Genomic DNA, 17,725 nt, shown 5'->3' on the forward strand with positions numbered 1-17,725 from the left:
GAGAGGTGCTGGAAAAGCACAGCAGGTCAGGCAGCATCCGACGAGCAGGAAAATCGACGTTTCGGGCAAAAGCCCTTCATCAGGAATAGAGGCAGGAAGCCTCCTGGATGGAGAGATAAATGTGGGTGGGGGTGGGGCTGGGGAGAAGGTAGCAAAGAGTACAATAGGTGAAAGGGGGTGGGGATGGAGGTGAAAGGTCGGAGGGGAGGGTGGAGTGGATAGGTGGGAAGGGAGATTGGCAGGTAGGACAGGTCATGAGGACAGTGTTAAGCTGGAAGGTTGGATCTGAGGTAAGGTGGGGAGGGGAAATGAGAAAACTGGTGAAGTCCAAATTGATGCCCTGGGGTTGAAGTGTTCTGAGACGGAAGATAAGGCGTTCTTCCTCCAGGCATCGGGTGGTGAGGGAGTGGCAGTGGAGGAGGCCCAGGACCTGTATGTCCTTGGCAGAGTGGAAGGGAGAGTTGAAATGTTGGACCACAGAATGGTGGGGTTGATTGGTGCGGGTGTCCCAGAGAGATGTTCCCTAAAGCGCTCTGCGAGGAGGCATCCAGTCTCCCCCAGTAAAGGAGACTGCATCGGGAGCAACAGATACAATAAATGACATTTGTGGATGTGCAGGTAAAACATTGATGGATGTGGAAGGCTCCTTTAGGGCCTTAGATGGTGGTGAGGGAGGAGGTGTGGGTGCAGGTTTTGCAATTTCTGCGGTGGCAGGGGAAGGTGCCAGGACGTGAGGGTGGTTTGTTGGGGAGTGTGGACCTGACCAAGTAGTCTCTCAGTGCAAAAGTCTGCCACCTTATCCTGGTTGCCAGCAATCATCAGGCATAGAAGTGGGCATGTTGGTCTATGGCAGCATCAATCTCACACCTGCACCACATGGTAGCAACATACACAGCCCATGACCCTCATTCAAATGGTCATTCTCACAGTCCTTACTCAAGCCAAGGGAGATAGCCTTCAGTCAGAAGATCCTGGCAATCTCTGATACTAATCCAGGGCTCGGGCATGGCAAGTCAGTCAGTTGGGATGGTCAGAGTAGGTTTCCTCATGGTGAGGAATAGCCTCCCTGTAGTGGGGCAATGGGGCTGAATGTTGGACATCCCACCACCTGTCTTGACTCTTTCATCCCTATGTGTAAAAAGTGAGGTCTGCAGATGCTGGAGATCAGAGCTGAAAATGTGTTGCTGGTTAAAGCACAGCAGGTCAGGCAGCATCCAAGGAACAGCATCCAAGGCCTCTTTCATCCCTATGGGTCATTTCCTCCCAGAATGTATTGCCTGGGAGGGTGCTTGAGGCAAGAAACTTTAAATAGTAGCCAGATGAGCACTTGAAATGCCACAACCCTCAAGGCCATGGGCCTAGTACAGGGTTCCTGTAGATTTAGAGCCAGGTTTTGGCAGTAGAGACTTGATGGGATGAAGGGCCTCTTGTATGATTCTATGAGACAAAGGGAGGGATTGAGAGAGGTGAAAGTGGGTGGCACAGCTGGTAGTGTTGGTGCAAGTGGCAGAAATGTGGTCAGGTGTCTCGCGTGAGACAGTAGGCAGTATAGAGGCCATGTCGGGTTAGTGGTCTGGGGAAACAGTGTGGGTGAGAGTGAATGATTGAAGATGTTACATACCATAATGAGAGTGACAGGCTGTGAGTCTCACTGGGAAGGTGTATGTAGTCACCGAAATTAAGTGAATGCAAGGTAGCAGGGAGAAGATGCTGGCACTTCCCCTTGTGGATCAGAGCACGTCATTGACCTTCTTTCGGCAGTGCTGGCTGTTCTCTGGGATATGACCAAGGCAGCACCAATACCAGGAATTCCAAGGTTTTCCAGCTGTGACCAACACTTCCATCTGCAATGGGCAGGAGGATAAGACAAATGGGGAGCAGTGCAGAGGTGATGTGGCAAATTTGGGAATACTGCTTAAAAACGCACACTCTCACTAGTATCCTTACACACAGATGAGGAAGGACACCACTTCCAACTCAGCGAGCAAATTTACATCCAGAGCCTCAATCTGAGCTACAAATCTTCGCAAAACTCACTAGCAAAATAACTGCAGATGCTGTAAATCAGAAACAAAAACAGAAATTGCTGGAAAAGCTCAGCAGGTCTGGCAGCACCTGTGCAGAGGAATCAGCGGTTAATGAGTTCTGAGGAAGGGTCACCGGGCTCGAAATGTTAACTCTGATTCTTCTTCACAGATGCTGCTGAGCTTTGCCAGCAATTTCTGTTTTTGCAAATGCAACTTTAATTTGTGTTAGTCAGGGGTAAATGTAGAGTCGGAGGGGAAATGGGTCTGGGTGGGCTACTCCTCAGTGGGTCGGTGTGGACCTGTTGGGCCAAAAGGCCTGATTCCACACTGTAGGGATTCTAAAGCTCTCTGCTATTTAGTCATCAAAATATCATTCGGTAAAGCTCTCCAAGACCAGCACATCCTTGCTAAAGGCTGGTACCCAGAACCAAACTTAGACACCAGGTATGGGAAGATTCTGTATTTTCTTATTCAGAGACATGTATGCTTCACTAAGCCCAAGATCCATCTCATAATGTACAAGCTGTGCAATGAACAAAATGGCTGCCATGTTCAGCAACAACATTGACTGTCACTGCTCCTGAAAGTAATTAATTGCCTCAATGTGAAGTGCTTTCAGAGACTGTAAGATGCATTGCAAGTGGAAGCCTTGATAAGATCAATGCAATTTGCAAGGTTAAATAATCTACAGTACCAGAATTTAATTGGGATTCTTCGACATTTATAAGAAGCCAGGAAATTCTCCTGGATTTCTTTCTGGTTCCATAAATTAAATTTATTACACACAAATAATTTCATGCTAACGTGCAATCATTTAGAAATATACAAAGTAGAAATATTGCTGAATGTTGCGATAGAAACATTGCCCAGAGAAAATACGAACGCAATGCAGCACTGATTCCTGATCTCAGAAGCTGTGTTTCTGCAGTTGTTTCAGTCTGTGCTGTAATACAGTTGCAAATGACTGGTAGGCATGACATGGATAACAAAAGCAGATGGAGTCAAAAAAAAAGTGAAGGTTTAATTATAGTAATTATCACCAGCAGCAGGAGGACAGGCCGTGCAAAGCTGAGCAAGTCTTCAGAGTGAAGTAAAATAAAATGAGTCCTACTGTACAGGCATGTTTACCTCCTGAGCAGTGATTTCACAGCCCAGAAATGTAGCACCTTATGAAATGCTAAGTTTTCAGAAAGGTAGTTTAGACAGCAATGTCTTATTACCTTATTGCTGTTTCCTTTTTTCACGCGATTTACATGTTTTGACAATATTTTGTTGCAATGATCTAATAAATGTAAATAGTAAATTGAAGGATACCATCATTGTTATATAACAGCGTATTGCCACTGAATTTGTAGTTCAGAAAGGCCAGTCATTAGCTTGTCACCTGTTAGTGACAAGCAGTTTCTAAGCAGGTAAAAGTAACTAGATTTGTCGATTGTAAGCAGTGAACTGAAAGGTTAGTCGTTAAAGTTCACTGATCTGCTTATAGTCAGAATCTGATAGTTTTTCAAATTTTAGGAACTATTTCGTTCAAACTGCAAATACATTTTAAAGTCACAATGCACACGAGTCACCATAAAATTCAGCATTCCCAATTATGAGCAGTTGAGAGAGATTTCTATGTTAATTCACTCATAAATGTATGTGGGGGATGTGGTGCCAATCAAAACAGGCTGCTTTGTCCAGGATAGCGTTAAGTTTCACCTAGGCATTCACGAGGAACATTCCCTGACACTCCTAACTTGTGCCTTATAAATGGTGGACAGGCTTTGGGGAGTCTGAAAGTGAGTTACTCACTTCTGTATTCCTAGCCTCTGACTTGCTTTTGAAATCACTGTGTTTATATGGCTAGTTCCAGTTGAGTTCATGGTCAATGGTATCTCCCAGGATGCGATTGTGGAGTATTCAGTGATGGTAAGGGGTCATTGCCTTGTATAACTGGAGAATAGCATCCCAGTTCAGTTATTATGTTCAAATCCCTTCATGGTCAATAATAATATTCAAGTAGAACAAAGAACAAAGAAAATTTACGGCCCAGGAACAGGTCCTTCGGCCCTCCAACCCTGAGCCAATCCAAATCCTTTGTCTAAACCTATTGCCCAATTCCTAAGCATCTGTATCCCACCTACTCATGCATCTGTCCAGATGCATCTTAAATGAATCTACCATACCTGCCTCTACTACCACTGATGGCAACACGTTTCAGGCAGCTACCACCCTCTGTGTAAAGTACTTGCTGCGTATATCCCCCTTAAACTTTTCACCTCACAGCTTGAACACGTGACTACTCGTTATTGAATCCCTCAACCTGGGAAAAAGCTTATCTCTGTCTACCCTGTCGTAACCCTTCAAGATTTTGTAGACCTCAATCAGGTCCCCCCTGAATCTCCTTTTTTCTAATGAAAACAATCCTACTCTACTCAATCTCTCTTCATAGCTAGCACCTTCCATACCAGGCAACATCCTCGTAAACCTTCTCTGCACCCTCTCCAAAGTGTCTACATCCTTTTGGTAATGTGACGACCAGAACTGTACACAGTATTCTAAATACGGCCGAACCATTGTCTTGTACAATTTTAACATGACTTGCCAGCTCAATAGCCCGTCCAATGAAGGCAAGCATACCATATGCCTACTTGACATTCTATCCACCTGTACAGCAACCTTCAGGATACGATGGACCTTCACTCCCAGGTCTCACTGCTCATCAACTTTTCCATTTACAGCATGGTTAGCTCTAGAATTAGACTTCCCAAAATGCATCACCTCACATTTGCCTGGATTGAACTCCATCTGCCACTTCTCTGTCTAACTCCAGTCTATTTATATTCTCTGGTATTCTTTGCTAGTCTCTATGCTTTCTGCTAATCCACCAATCTTTGTGTCATAGTAGCTTTATAAATACTTGCTTTATCAACATAACGTTGGTCATTAATAGTGCTATCCAGCAGCACCTGCTCAGTTATAACCTGTTCAGTGACACCCAGTTTGGGTTCAACCAGGACAATTCAGTTTTTGACTTCCTTGCAGCTTTAGTTCAAAGATGGGCAAAAGGGCAGAATTCCAGAGGTAAGGTAAGAATGGCAGGCCTTGACATCAAGGCTGCATTTGAATTGTGGTAAAACTGGAATTATTGGGTATCAGGGAAAATCCCTGTACTGGCTGGAATCATACCTGACACATAGGAAGACAGTCGTGGTTGTTGGAGATCAGTCATCTCAGCTCCAGGATATCTCTGCAGGGGTTCCTCAAGATAGTGTCCGACAACCAACCATCTTCAGCTGCTTCATCAATAACCTTCCCTCCATCATAAGGTCAGAAGTGGGGATGTTTGCTCAATATTCAGCTCCATTCACAACCCATTGGATATTGAAGCAGTCCATTTCAAATGCACAAAGAACTGACCAACATCCAGGCTTGGGCTGACAAGTGGCAAATAACTTTACATCCACAAAAACGCCAGGCAATGACCAGCTTCAATACGAGACAAGGGGTCAAGGATGGACAATAAATGCTGACCCAACCATTGATGTCCACATTCAACCAATTGACAAAGCAAAATAGTCTTTTGCAATTCATGCACAAAGTCACCCAGATCCACTGCTCCTCAGAGCTTTGCATCTCTCACAAATTAGACAATATGCTTCCTTTTTATTCTTCCTGACAAAAGGGACACTTTCACATTTTTCTAGGTTATACTCAAGTTGCTACATGTTTGCCAATTCCCTTGACCAATCTATATCTCTTTGCAACCTCCTTGTGCCCATTTCACAACTTCCTTTCTACTTCTCTGTGTGTGTCCTTAGCAAATTTGGCACCATTTTCTCTCTGTTCTTCCAAATTATTGCTATAAATTATAAAAAGCTGAGGACCTGGCACCAATCCCTGTGGCACACCTTTCAATATATCATGTCAACCTGCAAAAGATTCATATAAGTGTCTCCCTACTTCCTATTAGCCAGCCATGTCATGTTACTCCTACACCATGAGCTTTTATTTTCCACAATAACCTTTGATGTGTCACTTTATCATGCCTGTTTGAATACCTTCTGGAAATATAAGTACAGCACATCTACTAGTTCCCCTTCATCCATGCCTGTTGCCTTCTTGAAGAAATCTAATGGATTGGCCACACAGAATTTCTCTTTTCCAAAGCCATATTTACTCTGCTGATTACCCTCACCTTATCTAAGTAAAACCCTGCTGATAATGTCTTTTGTCATCACATTTTCCTATAACCGTTATTAAGCTTTCTGGGCTGTAGTTTCCTCATTTTGTCTCCCCACCTTTAAGAAAATTGGGATTTGATTCATTCTTTTACAATCTAATGGAGCTATTCCAGAATCACGGTAGTTCTGGAAAATAAAACTAAAACATTGACTGTCACTGATGGTCCCTGTAATTTTTCTCTTGCTGCTGTGTGGACCTTTGAGAGATCAGAAGTCGTTCATTGGCTCATCGATCAGTAGACATGAAGGTCCCAGTAGCTGTGTGGTCGCAGAGCTTAGAAGGAGTATTGCTAGCCATTTCTTTCAAGACCCGAGGTCAAGGTCAATCAGGATCCAAGTACTTGTCAGCCTGCAACTCTAACAATTGGCGTGGCATCACTTCTCTGTAGGTTGTGATTTTCCTGAGCTCCCCACTCTTTTCCATTTCGGCAATGGGCTGAATGGTTTAGATTAGATTAGATTACTTAGATTAGATTACTTACAGTGTGGAAACAGGCCCTTCGGCCCAACAAGTCCGCACCGACCAGCCAAAGCGCAACCCACCCATACCCCTACATTTACCCCTTACCTACACTATGGGCAATTTAGCATGGCCAATTCACCTGACCCGCACATCTTTGGACTGTGGGAGGAAACCGGAGCACCCGGAGGGAACCCACGCAGACACGGGGAGAACATGCAAACTCCACACAGTGGTCTCCTGTGCTGTATAATTTCATAAAATATCTCTAGTGAGTTGCTTAAAAAATTGACAATGTTGTTAGCATTATAGTTGTACAGTTATTTCAAAGGAGGAGAAAGTGAGGACTGCAGATGCTGGAGATCAAAGCTGAAAATGTGTTGCTGGAAAAGCGCAGCAGGTCAGGCAACATCCAAGGAACAGGAGATTCGACGTTTCGGGCATGAGCCCTTCTTCAGGAATGAGTAAAATGTGTCCAGCAGGCTAAGATAAATGGTAGGGAGGAGGGAGTTGGGGAGTATCGCATCTCCAACCTTTTACTGTGCAAGCCTCATGGAGGTTACACAACTTTCCATAAACACATTGTTGAGGGAATTGTGCACATTGCAGGATTACAGCAAGTGCTGAAGAGAATGTATAGTTCAAATGGGGTAACATGCAAGGGAACACTCATTGCAATGACTCGGAAAATTAATTGGAGGCTGACATCAATTATTTCTGAGTAATTCCACCTTCAAGTGGTTCTATATATGATCGCTTTACCAATTTGATATGCAGGGAGCAGCGTCTTCTCAAAGAAAAGAGAATAAAGTTATCTACAGTAAATAATTTTTCATAATATTTGTTGAAAGGAAATTCAAGTGGAATTAATACTATTCTACAAAAGCTGGGGATCATTGCCTATTGTCCTGTTTAGTTTTTCTTTAATTTCATATCATTGCGTAATGGTGAATTTAACATTTGTTAAGAAAATCACAGGTAGGACGCATTTATTCATTCTCAGAATGTGGATGTCACTGTCTAAGCCAGCAGTGATTGCCCAGGACAGGGGAGTGAGGAACTGCTTGCCTGATTTGCTGCAGTGCTTGGGGTGTGAGAACACTCTAAATCCTGTTAAGAAGGTACTTTGAGGACACTGAACTTTGGGAGAGATGGTGATTGTCACATTTAATGTGATACAACTGTTTACTTCAATCTCTTTTGCCTCCTTCCATTCACTTGGCATGTTTAAACTGTCGATTCAGCCTTGAGATAAACCATTTTAAAGAGGATTGAAGTAAAACATGGAATTGCGGGGTGCTGAAGATCTGAAAGAAAAACAGGCATTGCTGAAGACACTGAGCAAGTGTGGAAAGAAAACTGAACTGACATTGTGAGTTCAACTCTGAAGAAGAGTCACTGGACTCAAAGTGTTCACTCTGTTTTCTATCCACAGATACTGCCAGATCTATTGAGTTTCTCCAGAAATTTCTGTTTTGGTTCAAGAGGATGGCTGAGAGAGAGAGAAAGAGAAATCCATCAGACCCTCTAATTTCTCTTTTGAATCTTGCTGAAAGCAGACACCTATTCCTTTATTCATTCATGAGACAAAGACATTGCTACCTCAGTATTTATTGCTCATAAGCCTCAACCCTCATTGATTTGGGTCCAGAGTTACAAATGGTCAAACCCAGTTGGGATGGTAGATTTCCTTGTGAAAGTACATGAGTGACCCAGATGAGTTTTTGTCCCTTATGACACTGCCAGTGCTTCTTATTGGGCCACTTTATATATATTTTTATAAATTATGTGAATTCAAATCTGCTATGGTGGGGTTTGAACCCATGACCCCGAGGCACTAATCTAGTGACATTGCCATTAAACCTCTGCAAACTGAAGCATTTTATCTTGCACTCATCAGGACAGACACAAGAATGCAAAATTTTCATCAATGACCACAATTTATATTACAGGAGGAAATGGCTGATGATTGGTTGGCAAGTTGTCTCTGATTGCCTGAGGTATGACCATAGAGAAAGCAACGGAAAACTACAGGCAACCCATGTTCATTCAAAAAAGGTGCAAGGCTTGCAGAGGATGGAGCCTTCCTTATGAAACTCTCCTTCAATACTGCATGTCGTATCAATGATTTAAGTGAGAATACAGGAAGAATGGTTAGTAAGTTTGCAGATGACACCAAAATTGGTGGTACAGTGGACAGTGAAGACGATTACCTTAGAGTACAACAGGACCTTAATGAGATGGGCAAATGGGCCAAGGAGTGGCAGATGCAGTTTAGTTTTGATAAATGTGAGGTGCTGCATTTTGAAAAGGCAAATCAGGGCAGGATTTATACATTTAATGATATGGTCCTGGGGAATGTTGCTGAACAAAGAGATCTTGGAGTGCAGGTTCATAGTTCCTTGAAAGTGGAGTTGCGGGTAGAGAAGGTAATGAAGAAGGCATTTGATATAAAAGCAAATTACTGCAGATGCTGGAATCTGAAACCAAAAGTGAAAATGCTGGAAAATCTCAGCAGGTCTGGCAGCATCTGTAAGGAGAGAAAAGAGCTGACGTTTCGAGTCTAACTGACCCTTTGTCAAAGTTGCATTTGGTATGCTTTCCTTTATTGGTCAGTGCATTAATTATGGGAATAAGGAGGTCATGTTGCAGCTGTACAGGACTTTGATTAGGCTGCTATTGGAATACTGCGTGTAATTCTGGTCTCCCTGCAAAATGAAGGAGTGAAATTTGAAAGACTTAAGAAAAAATTTACAAGAACGTTATCAGAGTTGGAGGGTTTGAGCTGTAGGGAGAGGCTGAATAAGCTGGGGCTGTTTTCGCTGGAGCATCGGAGGCTAATGGGTGACCTTATAAAAGTTTATAAAATCATGAGGGGCATGGATAGAGTAAATAAACAAAGTATTTTTCCCAGGGTTGGAGGGGGAGGGTTCCAAGACTAGAGGGCAGAGGTTTAAGACGAGAGGGGAAAGATTTAAAAGGGGGGCCACTTTTTCATGCAGAGGGTGGTACATGTATGAAATGAGCTGCCAGAGGAAGTGGTGGAGGCTGGTACAATTATATCATTTAAAAGACATTTGGATGGACACGTGGAAGGAAATCTGCCCTTTTGTTCTGCCTGGTCTATATATGACTACAGACCAATAACAACATGGGTGACTCGTATGAGCTTACTGAATGGCAGACCGGCATCAAAGGGCTGAGTGGCCTATTCCTGTATCTAATTCAAATGATGGCAAATGCCTTGTTGCCCTCTGCTTTCTCGCTTGATGTAGCTCTGTTCATCTGTCACCTTAGGTAGACAACTGTTCCCAGATGAGGTTTCTCAGCACCTTTTGATGATATTGCAAGCTTGCTGAATAGAGCCGCAGATTTCTAGAGAAAGAACCTGTGACCTTAAAATAAAACTGGAGAGTGCTGGAGAAACACAGCAAGTCTCACAACGTCTATAGGAGACGGACACAATTTAAAGTCCAGAATAACTCTTCTTTTATCTGAAGTCATACTGGACTTGAAATGTTAAATCTATTTCTCTCTGCCAGATCTGCTGAGTTTCTCCAGGAGTTTCTGTTTTGCCTTCAGATTTCCAGCATCCATAGTGTTTTGCCATTATTTAACCTTTGAACCTACCTGACGGTTCTTTACAACTTCAGAACAGGAAGATCTGAGTAGTAATGTGGTGATACTTTTTTTTCAGATTAGATTAGATTACTTACAGTGTGGAAACAGGCCCTTCGGCCCAATAAGTCCACACTGACCCGCCGAAGCGCAACCCACCCATACCCCTATATTTACCCCTTACCTAACACAATGGGCAATTTATCATGGCCAATTCCCCTAACCCGCACATCTTTGGACTGTGGGAGGAAACCGGAGCACCCGGAGGAAACCCACGCAGACACAGGGAGAACGTGCAAACTCCACACAGTCAGTTGCCTGAGTCGGGAATTGAACCCGGGTCTCAGGCGCTGTGAGGCAGCAGTGCTAACCACTGTGCCACCGTGCCGCCCTATGGCTTTAAGACGTGTATTTTGTCATTTTTTTAATGAATTAAGGTTGAGACAGACTGATCAGTAGTCTGCTTCAAAGCCAATAAAGTCAACAGCTTGTGAGCCCCCGGGAATGGTTTTACAGTTGGAACAATAGAAGCAGCTTGAACGGGGGGGAGTCAAGATCCCACAGAGCCAGGATTTTTAGTTTTAGTGGCAGTTGCTGAGATCTTGAAGCTGGGTTTGGAAGTGTCAATACATCTGTCCCTATTATTCTCTCTCTCAGAGTTTTCTTTTGATGCTTTTCCTCCTAGGCTGGAGAATTACCCGTGAGACAACCTATTTTACTGAATTTGCCTTTACCAAGGATGTGATTATAGGTTATTGCTATATCGGAGCAGTTACAGTTTAATAGTTAAAATATCTATTATGCTGTTAAGTTTTCCAGTAGAGTTAAGCTATTCTAATTTTTTCTTTCTTTTGTCACATTTTAAAAATAGTGTATGAATAAATTGAGGCGGCATTTTGGCTCAGTGGTTAGCACTGCTACCTGACAGCACCAGGGCCTTGGGTTTGATTCTAGCCTTGGGTGATTGTCTGTATGGAGTTTGCACATTCTCCCTGTGTCTGTGTGGGTTTCCTCTGGATGCTCCTGTTCCTCCCACAGTCCAAAGATGTGTAGGTCAGGTGAATTGGCCATGTTAAATTGTCGGTAGTGTTAGGTGCATTAATCAGAGGTAAATGGGTCTGGGTGGGCCATCTTCAGAGGGTCAGTGTGGACTTGTTGGGCCAAATGGCCTGTTTCCATACTGTAGGGAATCTAATCTAAAGTGCATTTTGCTTCAAGATTGGTAATTGAACCAATCATTTTGCATCCAGAACACAATACCTGGTACTCGCCTTTAAAATAAGAAAAGATTAAGATCTAGGCTATCTTCTTAATATATTTTGATGGGGTTTGTCCATAACAGAAATTCTGTGTGAATATCTGTGGCACGGTGGCACAGTGGTTAGCACTGCTGCCTCACAGTGCCAGAGACCCGGGTTCAATTCCCGATTCAGGCGACCGACTGTGTGGAGTTTGCACGTTCTCCTCGTGTCTGCGTGGGTTTCCTCTGGGTGCTCCGGTTTCCTCCCACACTCCAAAGATGTGCGGGTCAGGTGAATTGGCCATGCTAAATTGCCCATAGTGTTAGGTAAAGGGTAAATATAGGGGTATGGGTGGGTTGCGCTTCGGCGGGTCGGTGCCGAAGGGCCTGTTTCCACACTGTAAGTAATCTAATCTTCTGTAATGTCAAATATTATGAAAGCCTACACAGATACTTATGTAATCCCTTCCCTCGCCCATGGCTGCTCTCTCTACATAAAGTATTCCAACAGTTCTATTGAATAAGAGAATGTACAGTTGTAAAAAGAATCTTCTGTCTCTTGTGAGCAGTAGGAGGGCTGAGGAGAAGCAACTTATTTTATTCATCAAGGTGAGAATAATTAAGTAATTTGCTTTCTTTGCAAACAGTGCCCTTATCAAGTTATCAGTCAGGTGCAGCACAGAGCGAAGGCCTTTTCACATGAAATATCTTTTGTTTGGGAGAATCACAGAATTGTCATGGCACCGAAGAAGGCCATTTGGTCCATCGTACCTGTAAAGGGTATCATTATTTAGTGCCAATCTCATGCTTGTTTCCCCTGTACACCGTTTCTATCTAATAATTATCCAACATCCTCTTGAATGACTGCCTACAATGGTAGTTTATGTCTCTGTGTCTACCTGTGTCCATGAAGGTGTGTCATTTTTGTTTAACTTGATTAAAGCTGTTTGCATGCCTATGCATGATGCTTTTCATTTGCCGGCTGGTCCAGTATATATTGCCCACCCCTAACTACTCTGGAGAAATTGGTGGGAAAGTGGCTGCAGTCTGTTGGGGCACATACAGTGCAGTTAGGAAGGTGTTTCCTGGATTTTGCAGTTGTGACAGAATTCTGACTTGGATATTCCGAGCTGTGGCGATTGCAATGCGATTGCCGCTCCGATCTTTTCATCCTGCTACACCAACGTTCCGTATTTCTAGCCTCTTCGGAATTGCGGAGTGTACTTTTATCAAGCTCTGTTCCTGTGGCATTAGATTTTCGGGGGAAGGCAAGCAAATCCCTCTCTTTTTATGTGGCTCACTGCTGTATTCTTGGAAGTTCATTCACTCATACCCTGAAAAGCCTTACAAAGTCAAAGTAGCTTTTTGAGGGAGTTAATGAATGCATGCCAGTGACAGTAAGTTGGTAAGAGTTAAGGTGGCAGGGGACAGTGTAGTTGGTGTTGGCATGCCAGCTGGAGAGGGTGGAGAGTTAGGCCAGGATGGAGTCAGTGAAATGCGGGTAGAGAGTCGGACATAAGGGGCTGAAGGGGGTGTGGTCGATGCTGTCAGGGGATAAAGAGAGCTGGTAGAGGATGGGGAGAGATGGACGTTCAGGGACAGAGGAGGCAGGAGTCAGAGGTTGGGGCTGGTGGAGGTCTGGACTGGACTGGAGTGTCAGGATGCTGTCTGACCTGTTGTGCTTTTCCAGCACCACGTTCTCGACTCTGAATTGGAGTGTCACTCAGGAATAGAGTGGCACTTAGGAATGGATGGGGTGGTGGAGTCAGCATTGGGTTGGGAGTCTCGGGAGCATTAGTTTTATAATTATCCAGGAGTTAGGCATGGTTTTAATCTGTCTAACACATCATGTGTTAATGTCCATGTAAGTAAGCCAGAACTTCCTGAAGTCTCTGGTTCTTAACTCACAGATGGGGACATTGTGGAACCTCTCTGGGAGGAGGAGATTTGTTTTCCTCTGTCTTTTCCCTCAGACTTGCTGAACAAATCCCACCATAAACAGATTGGGACTTCTGTGAGGTCAGGCATAGAATCTTGGGTCAATGCCCCAAACTGTGGGCCATTTTGAGTTTAAGAATGTGTTAGCTCTTTCACACAGTTGTATCCATTTGTTGAAATAGGCACCTAAAACGAGACTTCCAAGTGTTTTATTGTATGCCTAGAGTTAGCACAGACATCAGATTTCCTCTCTCTCTTCCAGGTAATTTATCTGTTCGGCCTGCTTCCAGGGAAGATAGCAATTGAGTACGGGACCACCTGGCTCTGAGATAGTGACATTACTACTGCCTTGTAACTGTTCTCAAGGAACTGGACTCTTTTTTTAATCACCAAATCACCTAGTCAATAAATTAAAACAAGCGACAATTTATCACAACTGCTCACCAGAAGCAGTGTAACATCAACTAAAATGAAGGAAGTGTATGAAGATATAGAATGGATAGCAATGGTGTGCAGGGACATGCGGAAAAGGCAATAGATTGGTATGAGGCAATAGAACCAGTGCAGGCACAACAAGCTGAATGGTCTCCTTCAGAACCACAATGATTCTGTCATTCTGAAAGGGACATGATTAGATGAAGTTTGAGGGGAAAATAATGCTTTCCAGCCACTTGCTGAGCCCACCTCTCTCTAAATAACACATGGGTGTTGATGCATGCTGCATGCTCCCTCTCCAAAGACTGCCCAGCGCATCTCCTCCCTTCCTACACCTCCGCCCTTGACACCCACCCTTCCACTCACAACAAGGACAGACCACCTCCCCCCACCAACAGTTCTCACCTTCCGCCCCACCAACCTTTGAATACAACACATCATCGTCCACCATTTTAACCACCTACTGTCAGATCCCACGTCCAGAGATATATTTTTCTCCCCATCCCTATCTGTATTCCACATAGACCACTCCCTCCATGTCCTCCACCAACTCAACCTTCACTCCCAGCACCTTGCCCTGCCATTGCAAGAGGTGCAAAACCTGCACCCACACCTCCCCCTCACTTCCGTCCAAGGCCCCAAAGGATCCTTCCACATCCAGCAGAGATTTTCCTGCACATCCAAATACCTCGTTTACTGTATTGCTCTCAATGTGGTCTCCTCTACACTGGGGAGACAGGACTCCAACTTGCTGAATGTTTGGTTTCAGAGAACAACTCTAGGACACATGCACCAATCAACCCCACCACCAAGTGGCCAAACACTTCAACTCCCCCTCCCACCCTGCCAAGGACATGCAAGCCCTGGGCCTCCTCCACCCTCAAATTCTAGCCACCCAATGCCTAGAGGAAGAACACTTCATCTTCCACCTTGGGACCCTCCAACCACATGGGATCAATGTCGATTGCACCAGCTTCCTGATCTCCTCTCCACCCACCTTATCCCAAATCCGACCCTCCACTTTAGCACTGCCTTCTTGAATTGTCCTACCAGTCCATTTTCCTTCCCACCTATCTGCGCCACCCTCCACTCCAAACTATCACCATCAGCTCCCCCCCCCACCTTCATCTACATACCGAATTCCCAGCTACCTTCCCCTCAGCCCCAACCCCCTACTATTTATCTCTCACCCCACTTGAGCCCCCTCCCCACATTCCTGACGAAAAACTTATGTTCAAAACATCGATTCTCCTGCTCCTCGGATGCTGCCTGACCGGCTGTGGTTTTCCAGCACCACACGTTTTGACTCTGATCTCCAGCAGCTGCAGGCCTTACTTTCTCCTTAAAGGGGCCTGCATTTCTGACAATCTATAACAATGCGTGTGTATATGTGTGTTTGTGTGTGTATATGTGGGGGCATCAGGAGTTTACAGGTCATCACACACGAGCGAAACACATTGAGTGTCAGGCAAATAAATTTCAAATAATAGCCCTTCAAACTGGGGAAGAAGAAATTCAAAATAGACTGAACTACGATGTGATTGTAAAGATGGTGAAAAGATGATGACCCCTCCTCCCTATTCTTGCTCAAGTCATCCCTGGAGATTACATCACAAACTGTAGACAAATTTTATTTTTCCTTTGTTGAATTTTCAAGGATAGGGCTTTAAAAGCCAATTTCAATTCTACTGGAGTGAACTAGTGGAACTGACCATTTCCATTTTTATCAGTCTGGGATTAAGTGTGCATGTGCTGTGAAGATTACAGTCAGAGTAATCTATACACCCCTATGTTGCTGTAAAGACTTTCCCACTAGTTAGAGGTCAGCTAGCTAGCATCTAGACAAAAGGAAAATGGAACAACAAAACTATTCTCCCTCTCGCTCAAAATGCTGGAATTCAATCATGGTCAAAAGGAATCATAACTACCAAATATCAACCAATCTGCAAAATGACGGCCCATGAAACTGACTGTACCGGCATCAAAACTACTGATAACCCTCACTGTAATGGTTACGATGTTCAGTTATTCTGTTTGCAAACAACTTAGGAACTGCTCTGTACATCATTTTCGGCTTTTATCCTTTTGAGCACCACCCCTTATTTCTAATCAGCATGTATGTGTATTGCGCTGCAAATTCATCTTGTGTTCAGTAATGAATAAACTCACTCTTTGGTAACTAAAGAAAGCCTGTTTAAACTGGTTTCTTTTGAAAGAGATTGACCTGATTCTAGGAGGAAGGTTTGCAAAGGGAGGGATCACTTTTGAAATAAACCTTGTTGTGACCAAGATGGGGGTGTGAATAAGGAAGATGAGCCAGTTCATCTCTCCTCACCCAGGAGCTGCACAATTTGGTGCATTGTGTCTGGACTTGCAACAAGTTGGGGAATCACAACTGGAGTCTGGTTGCAACACTGTCATTTGATTGGCTGGCAACTGTCCCAGTGGTTATGGGTAGCAGCCCGTCTCTGATGTATTAATGATCCAATGGATGGTGGGCCATTTATATAAATGATTTGGATGTGAATAAAGGAGGAATAATTAGTAAATTTGTAGCTGACATCAAAATTAGAGGTGTAGTGGTCAGCAAAAAAGGGTACCTCAGAATGCAACGAGATCTTGATCAGATAGAGTCATAGAGTCATAGACTCATAGAGATGTACAGCATGGAAACAGGTCCAACTCGTCCATGCTGACCAGATATCCCACCCCAATCTAGTCCCACCTGCCAGCAATCTGCCCAGCAATCTGCCCAGATCCCTTCAAACACTTCCTATTCATATACCCATCCAAATGCCTCTTAAATGTTGCAATTGTACCAGCCTTCACCACTTCCTCTGGCAGCTCATTCCATACATGTACCACCCACTGTGTGAAAAAATTGCCCCTTAGGTCTCTTTTATATCTTTCCCCTCTCACCGTAAACATATGCCCCCTTGTTCTGGACTCCTCAACACCAGGGAAAAGACTTTTCCTATTTACCCGATCCATGCCTCTCATAATGTTGTAAACCGCTATAAGGTCACCCCTCAGCCTCCAATGCTCCAGGGAAAACAGCCCCAGCTTGTTCAGCCTCTCTCTATAGGTCAATCCTCCAACCCTGGCAACATCCTTGTAAATCTTTTCTGACCTCTTTCAAGTTTCACAACATCTTTCCAATAGGAAGGAGACCAGAATTGCATGCAATATTCCAACAGTGGCCTAACCAATCTCCTGTACAGGCGGAACATGACCTCCCAACTCCTGTACTCAATATTCTGACCAATAAAGGAAAACATACCAAACGCCTTCTTCACTATCCTATCTACCTGCAACTCCACTTTCAAGGAGGTATGAACCTGTACTCCAAGGTCTCTTTGTTCAACAAAAGTCCCTAGGACCTTACCCTTATTTGTATAAGTCCTGCTAAGATTGGCTTTCCCAAAAGGCAGTGCCTCGCATTTATCTGAATTAAACTCCATCTGCGACTTCTCAGTCCATTGGCCCATCTGGTCCAGATCCTGTTGTAATCTGAGGTACCCCTCTTCGTTGTCCACTCCACCTCCAATTTTGGTGTCATCTGCAAACTTACTAACTGTACCCCTTATGCTCGCATCCAAACCATTTATGTAAATGACAAAAAGTAGAGGACCCAGCACCAATCCTTGTGGTACTCCACTGGTCACAGGCCTCCAGTCTGAAAAACAATCCTCTGTCTTCTACCTTTGAATCAGTTCTGTATCCAAATGGCTAGCTCTCCCTGTGTTCCTTGAGATCTAACCTTGCTAATCAGTCTCCC

This window comes from Hemiscyllium ocellatum, chromosome 8 (genome assembly GCF_020745735.1).
Source record: "Hemiscyllium ocellatum isolate sHemOce1 chromosome 8, sHemOce1.pat.X.cur, whole genome shotgun sequence".
Classification (NCBI taxonomy): Eukaryota; Metazoa; Chordata; class Chondrichthyes; order Orectolobiformes; family Hemiscylliidae; genus Hemiscyllium; species Hemiscyllium ocellatum.